Source organism: Ctenocephalides felis, unplaced genomic scaffold, assembly GCF_003426905.1.
Source record: "Ctenocephalides felis isolate EL2017-DRISC unplaced genomic scaffold, ASM342690v1 CF-g0.4_SCAFFOLD_01886, whole genome shotgun sequence".
In the NCBI taxonomy this organism is placed as follows: Eukaryota; Metazoa; Arthropoda; class Insecta; order Siphonaptera; family Pulicidae; genus Ctenocephalides; species Ctenocephalides felis.
In genome coordinates this window covers 21,761,909-21,788,829 of record NW_020538040.1, presented here as the reverse complement: position 1 = coordinate 21,788,829, position 26,921 = coordinate 21,761,909, and positions in this window count along the sequence as shown.

Genomic DNA, 26,921 nt, shown 5'->3' with positions numbered 1-26,921 from the left:
TACCGATATCAACAAGGAAATCGGCATAGATAAATAACATTTTAAAGTTACATCGTAGTACAAATCTTGATTTAATGAAAAATGCCTGAATCAGAAGATATTTTACCCTGTTCCTTAAAAATAATAAAACAAATTAAACATTCGTGCCGTGTACTAAACGTAAGTTTATTGATTAGAAATTATTTCTATGTTATTCGTAGTTTCTATAGATCTTTGAAGTTATTAAAATGGAAAAATATTTTTAGGCAAAACAGATATTACAGCTGTTCAAAGAATGAGATTATATCGTCAGCAAAAAGTAAAAAAAAATACAAGCAGTCAATGAATGTATGTTAATTTTCATTACATGAAGTTCTTCAAACAAATTACAGAAAACAATATTTATTTAGGCGTTGTTTAACATAATCCACTATGTGAACGAATATTATAGAATTTATTAATCAGCAATTACTTTTATCTCTAATGAAGGTTCATTTCTAAATGCTAATTACAATGACAAACCGATCATGTCATATTTCAGTATGACTTTAATTACATTATTGTTTTTAAATATTATACATATTTTTAATGCTGTTATTATAAATATATAATTTATAACTTATCATTATATAAATGTGTGTAATGGTTGGCACTAATAAATGTGTGCCAAAAACTTCGTCGCCCAAAACAGCTCAAAACTTTTTGTGAGCTTAAGATGTCTTTTTTAATGTAGAAATAAGAATTGATCGTTCGGATAGTGATAGCTGCACAAAGCAGACAATTTTCTTCGTAATCAACTTCAACTGGATGACCAAAACGTCATGTTTAAGTGAAAAAGCACAAGAACACTATTTGCCAAACCAATTTCGACACTGGCGAAAAGCAGACAATTCCTTTCTAATCAACTTCAGTGAACGACCAGCACGTCATGTTTGAGTGAAAAATCACCAGAACACAATTTGGCAAACCAAATTTTTAATTGTAAATGAAAAAGAAAAATCATATTACAGTAGCATTTTAAAAATTTTTGTTTCGGAGCAAAACAATATCCAAACCAAGAGCAATAAAAGAAAGCTGTTATTCTAACAATTCCGCTTTCGTAATACGGACGTCAAGAACATGATATAAACCGTCAAGATTATCGTTAAAATCATAAAAATCATAAATATATCACATCTGAAAAACGCTAACAACTTTTCCTTCGCCAATTACATAAAAGTTAGTATACTTCGTATTAATTTTCTTATCACATTGACCGTGCTAAAGCTCTTATTACACTCCGTCGTATTTTATAATTTCTCACATTCGTCGCAATCAATTATTCTTATCTACACTTAATTAGCCGATAATCATTAAAATTTATATTTTTGAAATATAATGTTTCAATATGAGTAATTATTTGAAATAATCTTATCGCATTTAAAATTCTCTGGCGCACTGTTTGCCTTAAGGCAGTATAAACATTTTACGATGAGAAGCAAAACAAGCACAAACGACATAGCTTATCGAAATTACAAATATAAACATGTTATTTCATTCCCAGACTGAAATCATATATGTACTTTATGGGAATGTAATGAATTCGAAACCTGCATATTGCAATAATCAAGCAAAATGATAATCAAGATTGACGTTTTTTGTGTATTCTCAAATACAAAACATTTGTGAACAATAAAGCAAACGTAAAACAAGTTTGTTTATTATCTGGTGAAGTATGTTTTTGAGCTAGCATTTTTGTAATATTTGTTTTTTTATTCGATTGATGACGTCGGGCAGATTATAAACATACATACATAAACATTACATACTCATTTCCTTTAGCAATTTCACGATGAAGAAAATGCTATATTGAGGAATTTCTATACAAAGCATTTTTGTTTATAAAACCATAACAACTTTTTACCTGTACCTAATCAATGCATTGCTGTGTTGTGCCTATAAATAGAAATTTAAATAAAAATGCTATTCTGTTACATCTAGTTATTAAGATGGTGAATAGCGCACGTATCTTTCGTAAATGATGATTGAATATATTAGATGCATCATCGAGAGAAATATCCAACTGAGCATTCCAATGAAACATATCAGTATTTTTTGACTTTCAGTAAATATACTGTAGAAACCAAACAACATACATCACAGCACATGGCACATAACGAACAACCAGCTATCGAAATATGTTATTTGAATTTTTTTCTGAAATTTTTGATCTGCCTCCTTTTACCCCATAGAAAGAAAACACACCCAATTTTTCGAAATAAAAGCTAAACCCCTACCACTTAGTTTCAATCAAAATATGCAGACACCCGTCCGGGGTTCAAAAGTATAAATTTCAAAAATTTTAAATAATTTTGGCATTACAAAAAAAAAAAATTTTTGAAAATTTTGAAATATTATGAAAATTGTGAAACTCATCCATTTACGGTGTCGAAAATGTCGAGAAAATTTGTTTAAACTATATGAGTGCACTCAAAAAATTATAAATCTTGGTACGAAACCCAAATTGGAAACATTTGTAGTTATTATTAAAATCTGTGATTTGTGAGTTATTATTAAAATTTGATGTGCATATGTGCAATGATCATATTTGACCGCCAAATGACATGTTTTAACTGCTGGACCTGCCTTGATAAAAATATTATCAATTCTTCAATCCGTGTAACAAATAAAATGTTTTTTAAATCATTCAAACCGGCCTCCGTTTCCTCAAAAACTGAATTGCCATTTTTGGCACTTTTTGTCGCGTAACTTCAAAACGGATGGACCTACCTTTGTCAAAGACTAATGAAGACGTCTCCCCATCAATAGAATTCGAATGTTTTTTGAATCATTCAAATCGGTTAATCCGTGTTCTCGTAATCGACGACGGAAAATTGTATCCATACACACGCACAAACCACATTTATTTTTAGTAGGAATTCATTTCATTTTTAGTAGGCATTTTGTTTTTCTAAAATATGCTAAAATGTTCAGAAGGCTTTGAAACATGAAGATATGCAAAATTTCATTATCGCTCTTTTTGTGATTACTAAAAATTTACCCAAATCGGTTTCATGCATCAGTGACATTAGGCATAGGAATAAAGATACTGATGAAGATAAATCTGAAGTTCTAATATAGCTCCAACAATATGTGCAGCCCCAATTGTTTCACAAAATAGAGCAAAAGTTAAATCATTAAATCGTTATAAATTGACTACAATTGATTTGAATGGGTGCAATCGTTTATAGACGCATATTTCAGTAATATTGAATTTCGAATGCAATGAAAGTCGATGCGTAATCGCCGGAACATGATAGTATCTAATCCTATAAGATCTAGGCCGTAAAATCTTAATGGCCATTAAAATGATTTAATCTAACGGTGAAAACATTAAATTTTCAGCTCGTTTTGACAGCACGAGGATTTGCAATAAAGTTGGCAAACTTACGAGCGTAAACGTTGATTAAAATAGTTGCACGAAAATGATTAAATTCGTTTTATATCTTTGTATGCACAGAAAATTGCAATGTTTAGAAACATTATTACAAAATGTTTCTTGCAGCTATAATAGATTTTTGATGATTCTATAAACTGAATGACCAATTTAACGGTTTGCATACACAATAGATAAAACTGTATTGGATGGGGAACTTGCGACGTGCAGGAAATGAAAAAAATCTAAATATTAAAGAGATTTTTTTCAATCTATATTTCGGGTATATAAGCGTATGATTTGGTATTCACAAACTGTTAAATTAACAAAAACTTTACACATAAAAGCTAACCTCCAAAAGGCACAAACGTCATAATATTACCTTTGATTACACTTCACGTGTGTGTTATAAGAGTAACATCAGTAAGTTACACTTATGATAAAATTGTTACTTGAAATTTGTGCCTTTTGGAGGTTAGGTTTTATGTGGAAACCTTCGCATAGCAAATACATAGTTTTTGGACACTTCCTGATTATCAACCCATACGATTATAGACCCGTAACATAACATTTCTATTTCATCTGAAATCTAAGCTGGTTCCTATATCTTTATAATGAATACCAGTGGGATTTGATTCAGAGGTTCACGCTTCGAGCAGCCTGATGTCAAACAGTAATGGCAGCGGTTTTCACTTGGAAATATAGATAGCAACATGTTTTTAACTAAAAATAGCTCTTACCCGGCATCAATAAAAATTCATCACTATTACAAAAAATGTAATAGTCAAATTTATCACCCAGAGACAACTATTTGGGTTGCATCTATAATTGCCAACGTGGTCAGTACCACACAGTAAGTAACTCATCACAACAGCCCAAAAAATATTTAGTTCAATGATTTTAAAATAATAATAATAATATTGTATGGAAATTGAAATGAATAGCAAGATTACACTACTTTCTTTGAACAGTTAATTTAAAAAAATGAAATCAACTTGGATGGGAACATTAATGACTGCTTTTTTGCTTTTCTTTTTTCTTTTCAGGACAGCAGAAAAAATTATTAATTTATTTATTAACCAATTTAAATAAGCCACATAACACATAAAAAAATCGGTAATTAAGATGAACCAGGAAGAAAAAAATCTACTCTTTCTAAATTAATCTCTGTTAAATCTCAATGGTCAGATGATTTCTTATTGTTGAAATCAATTTTTATTCCTTAAATTTTTCTTTTTTCCTTTCAGTACAGGTGTAAAAAATATTAAATGTTGATTAACCAATTTAAATAAGCCACATAGAACATAAAAAAACGTACAATAAGATGTACCAAGAAAAGGAAATTTGTTCGACATTAATCTCAGCTAATCTCAAAACCTATGGTCAATGGTAAGGTAATTTCCTATTTTTGAAGTCTATTTTTATTTTTCAAATTTTTCTCTTTGCCTGTTACGACAGGCGTAAATATTATTAATTTTTCAACCAATAAGCCACATGAAACATAAAAAAATTATAATACACCACGAGAAAAAAATATTTTACATTAGTCTCTGTTAATCTCACAATTTTGGTCAATGATCGGATGATGTCTATTTGTATTCCTTAATTTTTCTTTTTACCTGTCAGGATAGGTGTAAAAATTAATAATTTTAATTAGCAAATTTAAATGGGCTTGCCCGTAGATAACTGGTTAATAGTGACGGGACTTGATTCAGAGGTCCCGGGTTCGAGACACGCTTCGAGCAGCCTGTTGTCAAGCAGTAGTGACAACGGTTTTAACTAGGAAATATAAAATATTTTTCCAAGTGAAAATAACCCTTGCCAGGCATGCAACAATAAGAAGTCAGCCCTATTAGAAAAAATCTAAAAATAAAATCACCAAATAAGAATGGATCAACGATTGGGTTACTATCTAAAAATACGAAGTAAGGAGAAGTTTCAGCCTAACAGCTCATAGGACGTAAAATTCTAATTGCTGTTAATAAATGTAAAATAAAAAAAAATTAAATGAGCTACTGAAAACATAAGAGAATAGTGCGATAAAATGAACTAGGAAGAGGAAACTTATTCTACATTAATCTCAGTAATCTCAACATTTATGGTTAAAGGTCAAATGATTTGGTATTTTTGAGGCATATTTTTATTTCTCAAATTTTACTTATTTACCTTTTAGGACAGGTGTGAAAATTATTGTATTACAATATTGTTAAAAAAAAAAGATGGCCCAGGGCCGGACCTGTTCCTGCTATCGCAATTCCTACTAAAAGCGTGAATCCATCCATAATGACCGTAGCAATTTGTCACGTAAACGGTAGTAAAACATCATCCAGTGCGATTGAGCAATTCAGAGCTGATGTCTCACTCGGCTGCGCTAATTAAACCACATTCATCAAATCTTGTACAATTATCAAAGCATTCCGAAAGGCATCCATCTGATGCCCGGAGCGATGTGCATAGATCGATGTCAGGCACGTTTGCTCCGGAAAGGGCAAACAGGAGTTAAACGGTTGGCAGATGGTAATTTGGGGATACAATTAGAGCACATTAGAGATTCTCATATTCTCACCTTTAGATTACCAGTTGTTTTTATTATAAACAAGATCTTGTCTGATTTGTTTTAACAATGAAAATAAAAATGACTAAAAAATATCAGACTTCAAAATCCTGCTTGAAGAAAAATGCACAGACTTGGGAAAAGACATATTTTATTCACTTAGTTAGTTATTCTCAAAATGGAATTAAATTTTCTAGAAATGTTCGGTAATAAATATATGCAAAAGAAAAATCGAGAAAAAATTGATATCACTACTGTCAACTTTTGCTTCATTATTCTGAGTTAAATCATTGAGAATTCTAATTTGCATTTGTAATCTTAAAAGTATAATTTTTCATTTTAAAGTATATATTTCTCGATAAAGATTGGAAAATGATTGAGAAAAAATGTTCGATACAAGCACTTGGTCGGTATTCTGGCTCGTACAGCAGTGTCACCTTAGGGAAAATCACTGTAATAGGGCATAAATAAGGAATAAAGTATAATTTAATAGAAAAGGGTCTACTTTTTATAAATGTTATCATTCTTAATATCATATAATATCATTTTTAGTTTCGAATTATTTACGAACTAAAAATTTGGCAAACACTTCATTATTTTGAGCTCTTAATAAAAATAATTGTCTCACACATAATTATCTATTACATAAAAATAAGTCGGGTTTCCTGCCTGACGATATAACTCCAGAACGCACGAACCGATTTCGACGATTTTGCATTCGTTGGAAGGGTCTCGGACTTCGTGAGGTTTATAGCAAAGAAAATTGAAGAAAGATTTCAACAGAAAAGCGGAAAACACTTTTCCTTTTTTAATACAGCGTCATCTCTGATACTTAGCATCTACTACAAACTAATATTTTTTGTTGACTGCTACTCATTTGTTTGACAGCAGCTACTCATTGTTCTCTGCTCAGTTAATTTCATGTGACAAACCGGCATTGTGTTCATTGTGAAATTGTGCAAAAAAAGTAAAAAAAATAAGTTATTCGTTTCTAACATTTCAATTGGAAACCATCAAATCAATCACGTGTATTATTCAAATTTTTATTCAATTTCAACAGCAGCCAATTTTTTTCTTCATCTTTTAATCACCAAACGAAATGTTACATAAAATGAAACCATCTGGTGGTGAAACGAAGTTCGCCCGGTTTGCTAGTTTTCTATAATTCTATCTTAAATTATTTTAGAAAATCAAACAAACAAACAATTTTACTTAATTATTTATTGGGGCACGCCCGTAGGGTAGTGGTCAGCACTATGGGATTTGAATCAGGTTCGATACCTGTCTCAGAAAACCTGATATCAAGCAGTAGTGTCATCAGCTTTTTTCGATTAAATATATAGATTACCATTGCCACATCAATGAAAGAATCATCACTATTACAGAAATTGTAATAATAAAATGCATCATATAGAGATGGGACAACTGTTTGGATTGCCATCTATAAAAACCGACGGAATTGGGTATTATCATCAAAACATCTCAAAGAACCCTCAAATCGCTGTTAAAATTATATTTCAAGAAATGATTATAACTATGCATATACTGCAAACATAGCCAATGAAAATATTTTATCATGAGAAAAAGGGTACTAAAATAGATTTTTTTTTGTGTGTTTGAGATGTAACACTAGATACATCTCTGTCCATGAGACTTTATTGATGCAAAAAACGTTTGAGCAAAATTTGATTAATTGCTATAAAGTATAAGCCAATTCTGCGGTAATACAGACCATAACAAATCATTGTTATGTCAAAATCATTGTTGGCAGTTTTTACTACCAAGAAACAAGCATAATATAGGGTTGCCATAACAACACTATATTAGCAGCTGTGCTACCGCAGAATTGCTCCCTTAATATGAATTTTATTAGTGACTTTATTGAATATGTATTTCTTTTACTATCCCCAGTCTCCTCTACAACATCACGCGATTTAAATAGCGGCGCAGCTAAGAGCGAAAAGCAATACAAAATGTTCACATTTCAAGAAAATTATCGGTGGAAATAATAAAAGGTAGAGAAATTCGCAACGCATTGCGTAAGATTTTGCAAATAGTCATCGGCTGGATTGGCTTAGCCTAGAGTCAAGAAGTCTCCTCGCGTATCGTACTCTGACGACGGGGTCAAAACGAGCGACTGGAATTGACTTACGAGCATTAAGCGTCAACTTGACTACTTTTGTTTTACTTTCAATGTTTAATTACTTTGACATTTTCGAAGATCGAAGATGGAGATATTGACATTTTCTGAGACAGGTGGAAATTATTGAGAAGAAAATATTTTCATTAGCAAGGAGTCAAAACATGATGGTCGAATAAATGACTAGTAAGAAATGACAGTGGTGCACGCAACTTTGAGGTATAAGACTCGTTTAATTTTAATTTAAATTTAAATTAATTGAAATTTCATATTCCCAAAAAAATAGTGTTAAACTTCGAACAAGGTAGTAAATATAATTTTAGGTTGGCAACTAAGTAAGTGCGGATTTTTGTTAAAAAATCAAAGTTTTTTTTTCGTGGAACTAAATAACTTCTGTAATGCATTATGATCAATGACTTTTTGTTTGGCATCATCATTATCACACTTCCACAAAACTTCTGTTTTTTATTAGCAAAAAATTGGATCAGGTACAATTTTACACCATCATAATCATTAAATTGTTTATCTTTCAAGGAGCTTGATAAAGATCGAAACAAGAAGTAATCAGAAGATGCAAAGTCAACATATATAGTGGATGTGGCAAAACATTCCAACCAAGTTCCAATAATTTTTGCCAAATGGCCAAAGATACGTTATGCCAATAATGAAAAAAATCACCGATTCTATTCGTCAATTTAGGCCGCTTTTCTTCGGCTGCGTTGTTAAATTTCGTTAGTAGATCAATGTAGTCATCATAATTGATATTTTGGTTGAATGGTACAAGTAAAAATAAATAATTTCTTTCTAATCAACTTCAATTAGACAAACAAAGCGTTTTTCATCTTTGAGTAAAAATTTACCAGAACCAAATTTGAACAACCAATTGTTTCCTTGTTTTTAAGGCTTCGAAACCATAAGAACCTCATAACTTTCTGTGATCCATTTTACATTAGTAGAAACAACAAAGCAAAATATAACAAAAAAAATCGATTTGGTTTTCCATCTTTCAACGAACGCCAAACGAAAACTAGGCTATCGATCAAAAAACTCCTTTACTGATAGACAGTTCAATTGCCTACTATCCAATAACAAAAGGCATTTTAAATTTGTACTATGTCATTAAACCTAAAAAATTTTTGAAACCATCTAAGAGTGAAAGTTGCACTTACTTGCCAACCTAATACTATACATCATGAATATTCCATGATTGGAAATTGAAAATTTAATAATTAAAAGTTTGTTGTCTGCAGAAAAAAATTGTACATATAAGGAATTTTGTGATATCATTACGAAATTCATTTCAAGTGAACACTATAAAGTTCTATCGGGATCTATCACACATTTTTAGAAGATCCACTAATTTAAAATTCGTAACTAATAAATAGGACATTTGATCTTATTTCCATCGGAGCCTATCACGCATTTTTAAAAGAGGTAAAAGAAATCCATTTAATTTAAAATTCTCAACCAATTAATAGAATACATAATCCCATTTCTGAAAAACTTTCAGGTCTCTTTAATGATTATACAATGGAATTTCCATATTTAAGAGTTCTTTAGAAACATATCAATATTTTCAAGCTTATTAAATATTGTCAATAATTAAAAGCCTTATTCCAATACAATGCCAATTAATAAATATCTCCTATTTATCTCCCTTCGTCAATATAATCAATAACTAAGTATAGCGTACTCTCATGTCATTACAATTACCATAAATCTCAAGGATTTGCATACGATAACAAGTGCAGCAATTTGCACGTTTCTTTGCAGATTTATTACATGAATATAAACTATGTGTAAGTAATTTTTATTATTTTTGCATTATATATGGTTTCCCAACACCACACTACAAAACTGCACTTGTACTAGATGGTGATAACGAGAAATAAAATGATGCTAATAAAGGAGTTAGATGATGGTAAATGAGTGAGTGAATGGATATTTTTTGGTGCTTGATATCAATATCTCACCATAACACAGAATGCAATTCTTTTAAATCCATAATCTCTTATACTAAGCACCCCTGCCTGTCTGAGATATGTATATATATGAAATGTATATATTGCTAGAAAAATAAAAAAAAGAAAATGCAAAAAAAATGTATTATACTCAATTGTTACAATGATACCAAGATTTTACTATTGAAAAAAAAACTACAAGATAAAATATTTGTGTAATAGAGTTTATGCCAAAAGCTCAACTTTGGAATAAATATACATTTTGGTGTGCTGCTACACAGAATATTCATTATCCATGCTTCGAGCTACTATCAAAGTATCCCAGGCTTAGGAGACGTCCATTAATCACGTGATCGATTTTTTTAAGGATTTTGAACCCACCTCCCCTTTGGTGACACCTGGTGATATTCAGAATTACCTCCCGTCCTCACCAAACATTACGTGTATTTTTAGTAATGAGAAAAAATTGTATTTTTTTTTAAATGTTTGGATTTTTTTAGAAATAATCAAGAAAAAAATTGATACACTATACCACTCCCTCCCCGACATGATATTTCGTGATTTTTTGCCAAACACACCCCCTCCCTCTTAAAACCGCCTATGATTATTGGACGCCCCCCTTACAGTAAAATTTAGTATCAATGACAATTGATATACAATGTATATGAACATGAAACCAGTATTGTCCAAAACCAACCGTCAATACATTAACTTTACTAAACCATAGGTTCACAAACTTTTGTGTAGTACCGTGTTTTCTAACTGTACTAAAGTTGATATTAAACATTTTAAATAAAAGTGACTTTTGAGTTTATACATTTATTAAATAAATTTAAAATAACTTATTAATTGAACGTAAAAAATTGGTAATAAAGCTATAACTCCGTTCTACTAGCTATCATGATGTTTTTTATTAAACTGTTAATATTAATTTAAGCTTTGCTCTTAAGTATCCAGAAATACTATAACAGACATAAAAATCGTAAGAAAACATTTCCAAAAATAAGTAGTCTCTCACAATCAGCATATATGGTATTTACGAGTTCAAAATATTTTCTTCACTTTTCAGGTCCATTTAGAAATATTATTTATTGCCTTCATATTATTTACAATATAATGTAAGTATTGGTATTAGTATGGTGCATTGAGATCCACTATAGTGAACTCCCATTTTTATTTTGTGGACCCCCATTTTCATTTTGTGGACCCCTCAAACTTTTTTCGTTGGCGAGGACACTTTCAAAGTTGTCATAGACTCCAAAGGTCCATATTGACCATTTTGGAAACTATTTATAGTTCCCCCATTATATTATAGTGGACCCCAATTTTCATTTTGTTGATCCCTCAAAAATTTTGCATTGGCGTAAACACTTTAAAAGTTGTTGTCATGAACTCCTAGGGTCCACAGGGACAACCTTGGAAACTCGTTACAGTTCACCCAATATATTATAGTGAAAGCCCATTTTCATTTTGTTGACCCCTCAAACTTTATTGGCGTTGACGTGGTCACCTTGAAAGTTGTCCTAGATTCTTAGAGTCAATAAGAACTACTTTGGGAACTATTTATATTGCCCCCATTATATTATAGTGAATCCCATTTTCATTTTGTTGACCCCTCAAACTTTTTCGCGTTGAAACTTCTCGTAGACTCCTTGGGTCTATAGGGACCACTTTGGAAACTATTTATAGTACCCCAATTTTCACTTTGCTGACCCCTCAAACTTTTTGCATTGGCGTAGACACTTTGAAAGTTGCCATGAACTCCTAGGGTCCATATGGATCACTTAGAACATTATCAGTATTAAAGCAATGCAAAAAATATTCCAGAAGAATATGGAAACATTACTTTCTATTTAGACTATTTTAATGACTGATGTCAAATCTTAGAAGCGCACTTGAGCATCAAGCTTTTATTCATTTTGTTTTCACGATAAATCATCCTTTTCATTGTACGTCACTCCTATGATCTTATAGCGCGATTAATCAAAATGGCAAATTTCAAATAGCGAAAAATTAATGTCATTTCAAGTGACCCTAGTCAATTTATTTAAACAACCGTCGTGCTTAAGAATCGATCAGTCAAATCATTCGGCTGCTAAACGTAAATCATCATCTTCATTACAGAATACGTATATCTATAATGTCGCAACAACGGTGAAATCAAATTCCTTCGGATATCTATCATTACATTATATTATGGCTTCATAACCAAAGCCATTTGTGACTTGGTACGTGTGCATTTGTGAATTATGTATTATTATTGCTTACATCTCTCGCCGTGAATAATTTGAAGTAATTTCATTTCACGATAACTGTTACGGCACATATATGTAAAACCGCAAAGAGCTCTACCTAGTCGTGAAATGGCTTCATAAACTAATGCCAACAGTTGCGGGATACAGGTAGCCGATACGAATTTATAAAGCAAATCATAATAGAAACAACTTTTTGATACTGAATTGACGATAAATAAACCGCACTACATAATACTTATCATTAGACTCAAGTCAGTTCATAGAATAGATTGACAATCCATGTTTTGGTTCTTTTATCCAAAGTAATCCATCTATTCCGATACTGTTTAGTGACTGAAAATGTGGTACATTAGAAGTCCTGCATTTTCTCAATATTTTTGTTTTTTTTTTCAAAAACGTGCTTTTAGGCAAATAAAAACCACTTGAGAGCTATTTGAATGCTTTCGGGATGGTCTGGAATCATTCGGATGAATTCGCTATTCTTTGGTAATGGTGTCCATGGTAAATTTCGTTGTGCCTTGGTTCATGAACCAAGTTTGTTCTATGAAATGCGTATCCCCTACGTTTTACAAAGGATTGGATTCGACCGTCTTTTAAGTAAGTCGTACAATGAGGTTTGTTGTTTGTATTTCCTACTGATTTGATAGTTTAGCTATTAACCCAATTGTTTTTATTATTATCGCCCAATAGTCCGACGCAGGGAGCAATCCCGAGCAAGTCGGACTAAAGGTTTTCTACTGAGATAATTAGATTATTAGCATTCTCCTAAATACAATTCTTAATATGTAATAGTCATTTCAGTAGTCCAATTACTTTTCACCTAGCAAATCAATTTTTCTGATCTTATATAAAAGCTAAAATTTATTCGCTCTATACACTGAGACATTTTCAGAACATTTCTGAAACATTGGCAAGCTAAAGGTTACCATCGATAGTCGCAGGATATCAGAAAAGGCAATATTAGCAAAAAAAATGCAAAAATTGTATATCAAAAGATCCGAAACTACAACAGCTTTTGAGAAAGAAATAGATACCATATAAATATATGCCAGAGCTTTTGAAATTTTACTCGAATTATTCATTCAAAAATGAATGTTCGGATTTTTCTTCGTAATTCAAATATCAATAAATTACTAAAAAGCGTGATAATAAGATATCTAAATATTCAATATCCAAATGTGCCAATTCAATTTTAATAAAATCAGTTTCAGATTAAGGTGCCACTTCCTATTAATAGGTCACATGAACATTTATATGTGACAGGCGTTGCATTAGCTAAACCATCTAAAAAATTTGTGTTTTTAGCAGCAAAATACAATTTTCTAGAAATATTTTTATCGCAATGTTTGTCGGGTCAGCTTTAAGTACTTATGAGATCTCGATCAATTTCCCGATTACATATTTTTAAATTTGGCTAATCCATCAAGACTGAAATATATACACAATAGCAGAAGAAATCAGAAGACCGTAATTAAAAATCTTGGTACAGAATCCAGGAAAATTTACACAAAATGTTTACACATTATTAAAATCTCTATAAAATATCCGATAATATGATGCACATATGTCCAATAAACATTTCTGACCGCCAAATGACATTTTTTTAACTTATTTTTATTGAGAGTCCATAACCGCTCGACCTGCCCTCCCAAAAATTTAATCATTTCTTGTCAATCTTGTCAATACAAGTAAAATGTTTTTTGAATTATTAAAATCGGACGCTCCGTTCTCTTAAAAACTGAGTTACCGTTTTTGGCACTTCTTGCTCCGTATCTTCGGAACGACTAGACCTGCCTATGCCAAAAACTACTCAGCACGTCTCGTTATCAATACGAATCGAATGCTTTATATATGCAAATCAGTTGATCGGTGTTCCGACAAAATCGTCGATGAAAAATTGTATCCGCACATACAAACACACATCACACACACACACCAACACACACATACATACATCTATTTTTTTCAAAGGTATGCCAAGAAGTTCAGAAGCCTTCAAAACGTGAAGACATATAAAAATTTTCATTTTCAATTTTTTTTGTGATTACTATAACTTACCCTACGGGAACTTAAAAAAAAACTTTTTAATTTAATATTTTCTGTATATTATAAAAATATAACAGGTAAAATATTAATCTGTAAGATTTATTGTTGATATCAGATAAAAGTTATATATATTTCATAAATATCAAAAATAGATAAAAATCATTAAAGTGATAAATATATAAATTATAACAAATCTGAGTAGGTATTTCTCTATTTTTGTTTCTTTCTATTAATAAAACTTTTTTTGTTAAGAAATTAAGGAATACTTATCATGGCATGGTCGTAAAATATTTTGGCACCATTGATTGTTTTGATACGATTTCAATTGTTCTTTCAATTCAATGCAATTTGTTCGCATGTAATAAAGTCTTATGGAATTATATCATTCATTACTCGATAGGTGATTCGTTTATTCGGTAATTGCAAGTCGAAGTAACAAGACATAGTCAGAATTTATAAATCGCACTGATTCAATTTTATATTAAAAAATTAATAATTCATAATAAATATGACAAGAGAAACTATATTGTGTGAAAAGAGCTTTAATGAGACGTTGGAGATAATAATATTAGAGTTTTGGATCGTAACTCTTCCTCCGCATAAAGTGGCAGCCATACCAGAGAGCGAAGACACTATCATCACAGTCAAGTTTTACGAAATTAATAAATATAGAAAACGTGTATTTCAAAACGACGTGTTTCTTATGGTACTGAAACCTGTGAAAAAGAATTCGATTTCGATTGAATTTGATGGAGACACTTTTCGCGTCAAGGCTGCCAAAGTGGTTCCAGAAATATGGCGCGATCTGCTGAAGAAAGAGATTGGGAATGAAAATGATGAACTTCTTAAGAAAGAAGTTGAGAATGGTAGTGATGAACTGCTTAAGAAAGAAATTGAGAATGGTAATGATGAACTTCTTAAGAAAGAAATTGAGAATGGTAATGATGACCTTCTTAAGAAAGAAATTGAGAATGGTAATGATGAGCTGCTTAAAAAAGAGATTGAGAATGGAAATGAAAATGATGAATGAAGATCATTTTTGAAGAAGAAGCCAATATCACTTTTATAATTGTATACTGGTAATGAATTTACTTTATATAATGTAGAATATAATAGAATTTTGTTTATTGTAATTATACTGATTTCATTTCATGTAATTGTGTATTGGTAGATAATAAACAGGCAAAAAAAATATTTTTTGATTTTTAATGTCTAAATTATAATAGTGAATTAATTCATGACTTATAAAATTTTTTTCTCGGCAAAATGAATTGAATTTGAAATATTTTTTACTTTATGAAATTACTTTATGATTTGAAATTGATTTTTTTTTTGACAAATTATGTGGTGCAAGTACTAAAGTTCAAAATTAATTAATATCATAACTACCAAACTCCTAGTTTCCATCAATAAAAAAATCATAAAATATAGATTTTTCCATATAATTGTTATAATAACCTAGTACCATCATATTAGACGAGTATATTTGTTAACCCCAATGAACTTTAATTATTCAAAAGTTTCAACAAATACTTTGTAGAAATTTTTAGTCATAATGTATTTTGGCAACATTATTTGTTTCAATACGAAAACAGTTGTTATTTCCGTTCAATTCAATTCAATTATTATTTGTTCTAAGAATGTAACATGAGCTTTTGAAATGGACAATGTATAAGCATGCATTGTATGTAACGAACACATTGTATGCAACGCATAGTTATTGAATTTGTATTAAATTACTTTTCAGGATGTTATATTTTTGTGCAATAATAATTAACAATATTTTGATGTCAAATCTGAGCGATGGGTTAGGGTTTGAAAAGCATTTTTATTGCTTAAGGGGGTATTGTAAACTTTTTGATATTTTTTTATAGAGTTCCCTGTAGTATGAAATATGTTCATCTTTAATTTCCTTGATTTGAACTTCGAATATCAAAAAAAGTTGTAATTTTTTTATTTCGGACAGTCGCTATTTTGTAAAAAACATTGTCCGCAACTTATATAAACTTCCTGTAGGGTAAATTATAGTAATCGCAAAAAAATCGAAAATGTACATTTTTATACATCTTTATGTTTTCGAAGGTTTCTGAACATTTTAGCATACCTTCCAAAAATGAATGTATATGTGTGCGTATGTATGTGCGGATACAATTTTTCGTCGACAATTTCGAGAACACAAATCAACCGATTTGAATGATTCAACAAACATTCGAGTCCTATTAATAAGGAGAAGGTAATTTAGTTTCTGAGAAAAAGGATCGTCCGATTTGAATGATTCTAAAAACATTTTATTTGCATTGGCAAAATGAAGAACTGGTTAAAATTTTTTGAAAAGGCAGGTCTAACGGTTTAGGAGATCCAAAAAAATAATTTGATATGCATATAAAATTATTTGATATTTTATACAGATAGTAATATATTAAGTACAATATTTGTCCTCGGGCAATGCCATTTAGTATATAAATATCAAAAGAATAATTATAAGTATCTACTAATGAGTAACATAAGCAAAATATATAATACTGTAAAAAACAGTTCAAAATTTTCAAAAAATTTCATATTATAAAATAACGAACTGCCTTCTTGGAAACAATACCCACAATTTCTCAAATTCTACTGAACCGATTTACTTAAAATTATTACAGATACTTCTTCATAGACTTATCATTATGAACTACTTATCCATAAATTCCGACGATTACTATTTTTAAAAAATCGAGAATGAAAAAAAAGTTGTAAAAAAATAATTATTCTTCAGACAATCATAATTTTGTTAAATTTTTTTGGCTAGTTCTTATTGTTAGTTAGATCAAACAATTATGGCATTATTCTAGATTGCTATTTTTTTCTTCATATTTATTCGGAGGCTGATAACATGGATATGGTTAGGGGCCATTTTTTGAGGGGTGGGGGCTCTACATTTCTTTGTAAAACTAAAACTTTTTTACTGTGGCTTTAATATTCTCATAACATTAATTGATGATTTGTAAGAAAAATTATAGTGAAAATATTGTTATCCTTTTTTATAGCCTTTCAAAAATCGCATAAAATTAATGCTTTTAAACAATAAATCATTTACAATTCCTTTAATTTAACATACTAGCATAATTACTATTATCTTTACTGTTAAGATACTTGTAAGCCTGGATTTCGTTAAAAATTAAATGGATTTTGAAAAGGATCCATAAAGGCATTGAAAGTCTTTTAAAAAACGTCATTCGTAGTATAAACGTTTGACTAAAAAATCGCACACTTTCCCAATTTTCAAAATTAATTATTCCGCTACGCCCATTTCTAGCAACTATTATTTTTTTGCCTCGCGTGCGAATAAAAACAAACCGGTAATTATATAGGTTAAAATTGGATGAGCAAAATTATGATTGTGGCCCGAACGGGTTTGCCCGTGTGTTATTATCAAGATTAACATAGCGGCATTTTTTCTTAGAAGGTATAATGGTTAGTTAGAATAAACGTTTTCGGAGACACGAGAAACGACAATGGTAATTATATGTGGTGTCTAAGGTAACAGTAGGACAGATTATGTCATAATTCGGTTTGTAAAAGATCGAGATATAGATCACTGTCGGATCTTCAGCCGAAACATGTGTAATTTTTAAGATTTCTCATCTAAAGGTACAAAGAAAAATGAAAGAATCTAGAGACATATTTCTCCAACGACCATTGAATTATCATTCACAGAAATATTAAACTAAAACGTCCTTAGGCGCGACTAGGGTGTAAATCCGTACAAATGCAACGGAAGTGCGTTACGGCAAGGTCGAGTGCCAATGATTCGTCGTTTGCTCTCGATTATATCATTTCTATACGGGTCGATTGTGATTAGTCGTGATTACATTTATTATATAAAAATTTGAAATAAAAATCATCAGCAAAAATGTACTAGTTTTGCCAAGTAAAATATAAAAAAAAAAAAATTATTATAAATAGACTAATTTCTAAACTAATTGCAAAGAAACAAGTATCAAATAAATATCAAATATCAATGAATATTAGTCAAACTAAATATGGTACCCAAATTAATTATTTTATAAACTAAACAATTATTTTCTTATTTCAATAAGAATGCGATTATATTTTAAAATTCGGCAAACATTTGCATTAACTTATGGACGTCTGGGGATTAATATTTTCAAGTCCATACGAGAGTGTAATGGTCTTCCACTTAAACAAACAGATTTGTTTGATATTTGCAGAATCCATTATTCATACTGACTGAACTCTGAAAACAATTTTAATCGTTCTTATTTTAAATTGCTATAACGAAAACGCCGCGCATTTACAGTTCGATAGTTTTTCGAGGTAAATATATTGATATTGATGAATGTATTATTTTCTCTAAATAATAATAATTTTATTTGCTTTATAGAAATTTTGTACTACATTTTTGCAGTACAGTAATAATGATGAGCCATAGGGTGGAGCAGGGCTTAAAGGTGCGCGGGTAAAAATGTCCATCACTGATGTCTCAAAAACAAATACAGTTAGGAATCTTACCAACAATATTTTAAAGTAGAGGGATAAATATGTATATCTAGTCATCACCTTGATTCTTATGACATTGTTATCGGGAGATAAATGGCAATGTTTGAAAATCCACAACAAAATTATTTTCTTTTGTAGTTAGTTTTTTGGTTCTGACCTTGATTTAAGCCTACGTTATTTATTTGTTTTTGTGGCTCGTATAGCAGCGACACCTCTACTCTAGTAGTAAAAGTGTTAATGAAATATTAAAATTCATTTATGTCTAAACAAATTTATATAAATAAAAAAATTCTCTACTGCGCCTAGAATGAAGGACTCCTTATTCACAAACCACAAACATAATCTCTCCAGACATTTGTGAACGAATACCATTTTCCATTCAATACAAAGATCATTCAAAATACGATCTCATCACCTTATGCAAATTGAATTTCCTACTAAAAACATGTACAAGAAGTTTTAAAAAAAATATGTGTCACATCCGTCAAATAAATGTCTGAGTTAAACACAAATGCAAATATAAAACTGTTCTTATTTGCATAAATCGTGACCGTAATTTTTTTTCTCTTGTCTGGTTTCACGACCTAATAGAGTGATTAAGGTTTCACATTAGCAAAACGATTGGATGATTTCTGACAATATTAGTTTTTGTTTTAGTTTTATCGCGTGTAGATTATTTTGTTCGAGAGATTAAGTTTTTTGGCACATCTAAACGAAAGCTATAAAATTTCATCTAAACAATACGGTTTTTGTTTGATTCCTGCGTGTGATATTTAGTCACAATTAAAAGATAGAAAATAAATAGGAGATCTGGTCATTCGATTGCTCAAAGTTCTTAGATTTTTAACATTTTTCTCACAATATTTCTCTTCTAATATTTACTTTATTATTATTTAATTTTAAATGAATTTTTAATATCTCAAATACAAATAGGAGTATAAAATAGCATTAAAACTAACTCAATTCGAATTTCGGCTAAAATTGGTGCCATTTGGTGCTTGCATCTCGTAGACTTAACATGACGCATGACCCGGGCGCTGAAAGACGCCCGGGTCACAATGCTTCGTGGCCGACAGATGTTGAAGCAGAGTTTTAGTGAGTTAATTATTGCATTTCTATAATTAGTTTAGTAAGTTAATTATTGGTTTTTATGATCGAGTTTGAACAATAACTGACCATCAGAGCAACTTCTTATAATGGTGCCATTGGACCCTAATAAGCCCCATTCAGTAAGTGACGACTAAAAATTTATGAGAAAAGGATCAATTTTCTCATAAATTTACTTTTTATAATAAATGCTAATTTGTAATATTTTCCATTTATATTTTTTGAACATTAGAGAACAATTGTTTATTTTGGACATCTATTGAATAAAATTATACGTTTTGAACTTTTACTCTAAAATATTAATTGTAAAATAAAAAACAATAATTATGATATTATTTTTACTTAATTCGGTAGAGGAATAGATACAGCGTCAATCCATCTTTACTTGTGGTAAGATATTCATTGAATCTCAAGATATTAGTTTAAAAAAAAAAACTGTTGCAACTGTTACAACCAGCCCCTGACTTCCCTATGTACTAAATGTCTAAAATCATGTGTATAATATGTAGGTAAGTGCCCTAGCTTCCCTAGTTTGTATAAACTTTAGATGATTCATTCCAAAAACGCAACTCTACAGAATGTATTCAAAATATGTATTCTAAAGAAGTATTCAAACTTTTAATAAGCATTGCAAAATACTGAAATTTGACTTAACCCCACATTCGCTAGGATGGCAACCCATGAGATCCCAAACGAAATCCTTTTAGTACAGATAAGAGATAAAGAGTATAAAATATGTATGGAAATCAAAGCAAAAGAAATGTTGAATAAACTACCGTACTAGCAAACACTCTATGTTTTATATTGATTTCAAATCATTTCCGTGTGCACGCAAATCGTTCTTAAAATGAGATCCAAACATTTTTTTTGGAGTTCCATGAACACCAATTAAAACTTCTCCGGGGAAAGTGCTAGGAAGGAAGCGTCAAGTGTCTCATCGTACAAAACACAATCATATATGAAAATAATGATTCTTCTGACATCCGAACTGAAATCAAGAAGAAGAAAGCAAGAGTCATATCTTTACAGTTAATTATCCATTTGTCATAATGTATTATTATTGCGATTTTTGCTTGGGTTATTTCACAACACACGGTTGGTTATTGAGACAAAATGAGTACAACGAAAGTTTCGATTGATAAATACCAGTATCGAAAAATACACGAGATGTCAATCAAAATAAAGGGGCTATTAACTATACATTTGTTTCCAAAGAAATCAATCATCACAAATGGTGATTCAATTACTGCTATTAAATTGTGTTTAAACGCTGGAGTAGAAATTGTTAAATAATTTTATGACTATTTTAATATTTCTTCATTATGAAAAGTAAAATTGTCTAGGAGTCTACGAAATATGAAAATTAAAAGACACGTCAAACAATTCAGTTGATGTGATTTTCAACTGCAAAAATAAATCATTAATCAACTTAAACATTAGATAATACTTTTTATGCCCCTTATTATAATAATACTAATAATAATTAAAATAGGGGAGGCTAGGAGCTTATTGTAACAGGTATTGTACTGCTTCTTAACCATTTTTGTGATTGCTTGAATGATTATCTTGATTAATATAAAAAAATCACACCAGGGGTTAGTTGAAACAAAACCATGGGGCTAGTTGTAATTAGCAAGAGTAATCTGGTATTTACAGATAAAATTGTACAAATTCAAGTGATTTATGAGAAGAATTACTCACTTTAAATGAATGTTAATTTTTTTAAAAATAAGCAATTAATGAATTATCAGAGGTATTATTGTCGTTACTACTTACCCTGGTATGTGTTAAAATACGAGATAAGTTGTAACACCACCCTATTTCTAGAAAATGATTAATTTTTAAATGATAAACTGTTTTGGAATTATTAAATTCCCGTAGGGTATGTTATTATAATCGTCTAAAAATCGAAAATGAAAATTTTCAGATATCTTCACGTTTCAGAGGTTTCTGAAGATTTTGGATTTGGACTGAAAATGGGCGTATGTGTTTGTGTGGACACATTTTTTTACAACTGATATGAATAATTCAAAAAGCAATCGATTCTTAAAGAGAGATGTGCTGATTAGTTTTTGGCAAAGACAGGTGCAGCCGTTTGGAGATACGGAGCTAAATGTGCAAAAAATTGCAGTTTTTAAGAGAACTAAGCATCCAATTTGAATGATTTGAAAAACTTATAATAATCTAATTAACTTATAATACTTGATTTGGTGAAAAAATAGTTACATCTTTATTTTGTAGAAATAGAAATGAAATCGAATCAGTGGATCTCAAGATATATTAATTTAAAACAATACGATGCAATAAACATTGTAAATTACTTAAAACTAAAAGTATAGTATAAGAAGAAATGACTGCAAGCAATTGTTAACTTGTTAGAGAGAAAATAAAAAAAATCTAGCAAAACAAAGAAGTCGTAGTTAATATGATTGTCATTGCAGAGCAATAATATAATTCAATATAAGAGAAGTACAATTTTGCAGCTAAGTACCAAATCACTTTCTCCTTTATAAAAAAAAAACTATAAATCAACAGTAAATCAGCAAAAGTCGACACAATACTGAAATACTACAAATAATAATAGTTTATTATCTGTGACATTACGAAATGTGCTTTCATATAAAATTTCCGCAGTCAATGAAAGGAAAAATTCAATAAGCAATGAGTTTTGAATATTCGTGTTTTGTCTGACCGCAAACAGAGATCATTAGCGGTTTAATTAAACTATTCAAAATAAATAACAAAAAAACAATTATCGAAAACGACACGTTGCTAATTTTAGGCACACACTACGACGTTGAGTTGACACATTTTCAGGTTGAAAATGTCGGACTCTTTGCATACATTTTAGATATAAGTATAAGCTATTGATTATGATTTTTTTATAATTTTGAGTATCATTGAATATTTTATACTAAAATAACACCAATATCTTCGTCAAATCGGATGCTCCATTCTCTCAAAACTCGATTTCTCTTTTTTGCACTATTTGTTCTGTATCTCCGAAACGGCTGGACCTGCATTTCACAAAAACTAATCAGCATATCTCCCTATCAATAGGAATCGAATGTTTTGAACCATTCAAATCGGTTGAAAATTTACTTATTAATATAAATATTTGGTAAAATTTAGCGATAAAGCATTATAGTGTTAGTTCATTATATCGTGTGTCATTCTTAACTCTTATTAACCAATAATCACCCATTGCAAAATTTGACATTCTTAAGCAATTCATTTTCTTCCAAGAAAATTCAGATCCGTGTAAAGTGGTAATCCAATTTTAAGCAGCTGGGAGATTTCTATAATATAATGTTTTGTCTTTCTTGTAGAAGCTTATACTTCATTTCTTATAAAATTTCCTACGACTGGTATCTTTCCTTAAAGTGTAATATGATTAAAATAATTTGTCAATGCACTACGTAATTATGTTCTGTATCTGAGTTTGAAGCTGTTCTATTCATATTCTCAAAGGGCTATGCATTTGAGAGTAATTCTTAATGAAATCTTTATTAAATGTACAAACACGAACTGACACAATAATAACTCTGACGTTTCTTAGTAACTAACATAAAACATTTGATAATGCTTTTTCATCGAATCACTAGCGCTAAATTTGCGACTACCATAGGACCCCTAACTAAACCTTCTAAACGCGGTTTTTGTTCTGAGATAATAGGCCCTGTAGCAAACCCTAGAGGAATCGACTCGCATTTTGATCAGTTGTATTAATTTCATAGAATCAATACATCCATGAGTCGATATGTATTTTGTTTTTTCAGCAAATCAAAGTAATCGAATGTAAGCTTAAAATAAAAGAAGCTAAAATAATAATTAAAATATTGAATCAAATATTAATATTTAAATTAATAATTATTGGCAAAATGCCGCAAATCTTAATCCTAACCAAGAAGGAATTGCAACAAATTTGGAGGAAATTCTCATACTATATGATACGAATAGGAGAAAATTAACCGGCGTGGCGGTATGCGATGACGGAGATGTTCTCGAACTGGCATTGTATGAAAAAATCTACGGTAGAGTTTATACCTACAGCTTCAAATTACAGCTGCCAAGGCCAATAAAAAAAAACTCAGCAAGAGTAATTGTTGATCGCGGGATTTGCCAAATAAAGCTACAAAATTAAATCCAAGCATATGGCCTATAGACTAATTAAAAAATATAACAATGAAAATGGTATTAGGTGCGCAACTATGTTCTCGCTAGTTTGTTTATCGACCACCCTTACTCTAGCAAGTTGGTCTAAGGGTTGGTCGATTTTGACATATGGAAAACGTCATGAACCAAGCTTAGACATATGGCAAACAAAATGATGGAACACGTAAGTAATTTAGTTTTTGCATTATATAATTCTGATTATGTGAAAATGCCTAATGTTATGCCAAACAATAGTTATTAGCAGGACGTGTTGATTTTCTTCTTTCATCCGAGAAAAAGCGGCAGCTCAAGTGCATCGAGAGCCACGGAAATGCTACTCTGAGCGAAACAACATGCCGTGATGGGTTTTGTCGTTTCACATTTTCACGTTTTTTCACGTTTTCAAGCCTGATAAAAAATTGGGAACGCTCAAATGGCAATCCTACCCCACCAGCTATATTCCCCAGATATTTTATTACTGTCCGATATTTACTTGCTCTCTGTTCGATGGTATTCAAAGCTCAAGGTATTCAAGCTCTGCCAGAAAGATGGAAAAGATAGAAAAGAAATAGTTTGAATGAATCAGCTAGAACTTAGTTGCGCAATAACACTTAATGTATTGAACAGTTTCCTGAAAAACAAATTAATAATAAAATTTGCAAATATATATTTGTTTGAATTTTAGAAATAAGCTTAGAATAGTGATTAATTCATATTGAATAAATACTCTAAAAACAAGTTTATTAAATTATTTTTAACATGTTACGTATATAATTTATAATTGCAATATAAATATAGTAACTGTATAATATAATATTTTACGGTAATATAATAATATAAATACTGTAACTTTCATTATTAGTATATTATAGACAAAGTATGAAAGCTTATAAATTGGACGTTGACGTTTATATACGTTTACATAAAAAGTAAACTAGTGGTGTATCAAAATGATCGAGGAATATTAAATGTTTTTAAATAGATTTTACAAAGATTGTAATATTGTCTAATATTTATAACAGTTATATAAATTTGTATTGTTGCAAAGTTGAATTGCAAATTATATTTTTTTAAAGTATATTAGAACAGAATTGAAATTAAAATCTGAATTATTTTTGACATACAAAAAAAAATTTTTTCTAGATTTTTTTTTTTTTTTAATTAGAAATATTTTTTTTCAAAAGCAATTATTTGTTAAAAACAACAGAAAATTCTTTGAATAATTCAAATTCGACGCTTAGTTCTCTCAAAAACTGACATTTTTTGCACATTTAGCTCTGTATCTTCGAAATGGCTGGACCTGCATTTGCTAAAAACTAACCACATCTTCTCCCAATCATTACAAAAGAATGTTTTTAGATCATTCAAATCGGATACTCCGTTCTCTCAAAAACTCGATTTGTATTTTCTGCACTCTTTGCTTCTTATCTCCGTAACGGCTGGACCTGCCTTTGCCAAAAACTAATCAGCACATCTCCCTATCAATAGGAAACGAATGTTTTTTGAACCATTCAAATCAATTGATCCGTGCGCCCAAAATCGTGGACGAAAATATGCGGACAAACAAAACACATACACACACTCACACACACATCCATTTTTTCTGAGGTATGCCAAAATGGTCAGAAACCTTCAAAACGTCGAGAAATGGAAAAAAATTCATTTTCGATTTTCGGCCATCACTATAACTACCCTACGGGAAGATTTAGAATAAAGGATCTTATCTCATATATCCAAGAATTATATAAGCTAAATTGCAAAGCAAATATTATTTATTATAAGTATATAAGTGAGCTTTAGAATTTTAGCTAGAATTAAAATCCGAGTTATTTTCGATATTAAAAAAAATTTTTTTTTGAAAATTAAAAAAAAATCTGAAAATAAAAGTTTTTTTTGCTTTCCCTATAACTATTAATTTACGCCTTTGCCAGGGTAAAAGTTCAGTTGGTACTTTTACCCCACCTATATATAAGCTATTATAGCTGTTATATTAAAAAAATATATGTTGAATCTATCTTAAAAATAACATTACATCTTATAAAGTAATTAAATAACGTATATTTAAAAGTTGTATTAAGGTGTAGTAAACTAAACAACAGTGCTCACAATAAAAAAATAACAAAGAAAAGAAATACTTTTGTTATGAATTGCTTGATTTAAGGCGATTGCTAGTTATACATCTTTTGCCCTCTACTTACAAATATCGTTGTTAAACTATTCCTAAATTAGTTTTCGAAATTAGTTTTCAAAATGGAGTTGGACCTTTTTACCCTCGTACCTCTTTAAGCCCCGCACCACCCCTACCTATCGTCTTTATTATTCAATCTGCATAATCGTTCAAATACAATTTGCGAATTACATATGTTGTGCAAAACTCACGCTCAAAAAGTGAGAAACTTCAAGGGTCAAAGTTGAAAATATTTTGGATGGTGTCTTCCTTCTTATGATTATGAGAAAGCAAGATGCTCTTACCTGCAAAAGAGAAAAATAACAATCAGATGTGTCACATGATATGTGCATGGACATGATAAATTGAACGTGTCTTGCAAAAGATTAATGAATATAGTTAATAAGAGATAGCATGGATCATCTTGATGGTAACATGATAGTTGGAAAAAAAATTGCAAATACAATTTAATAAGGTGCTTGTAATACAAAACTTTTTTATGTCTCTTCATATATTTGCTAAGAAAAATAATATAGCCATGAGAAATTATATATGGTAATAAAAGATAATAGATAGTTGATCAGCGCCATAAACACATTAATTGAATTTTAAACTGAAAGAAAAAAAATAAAGAAACAA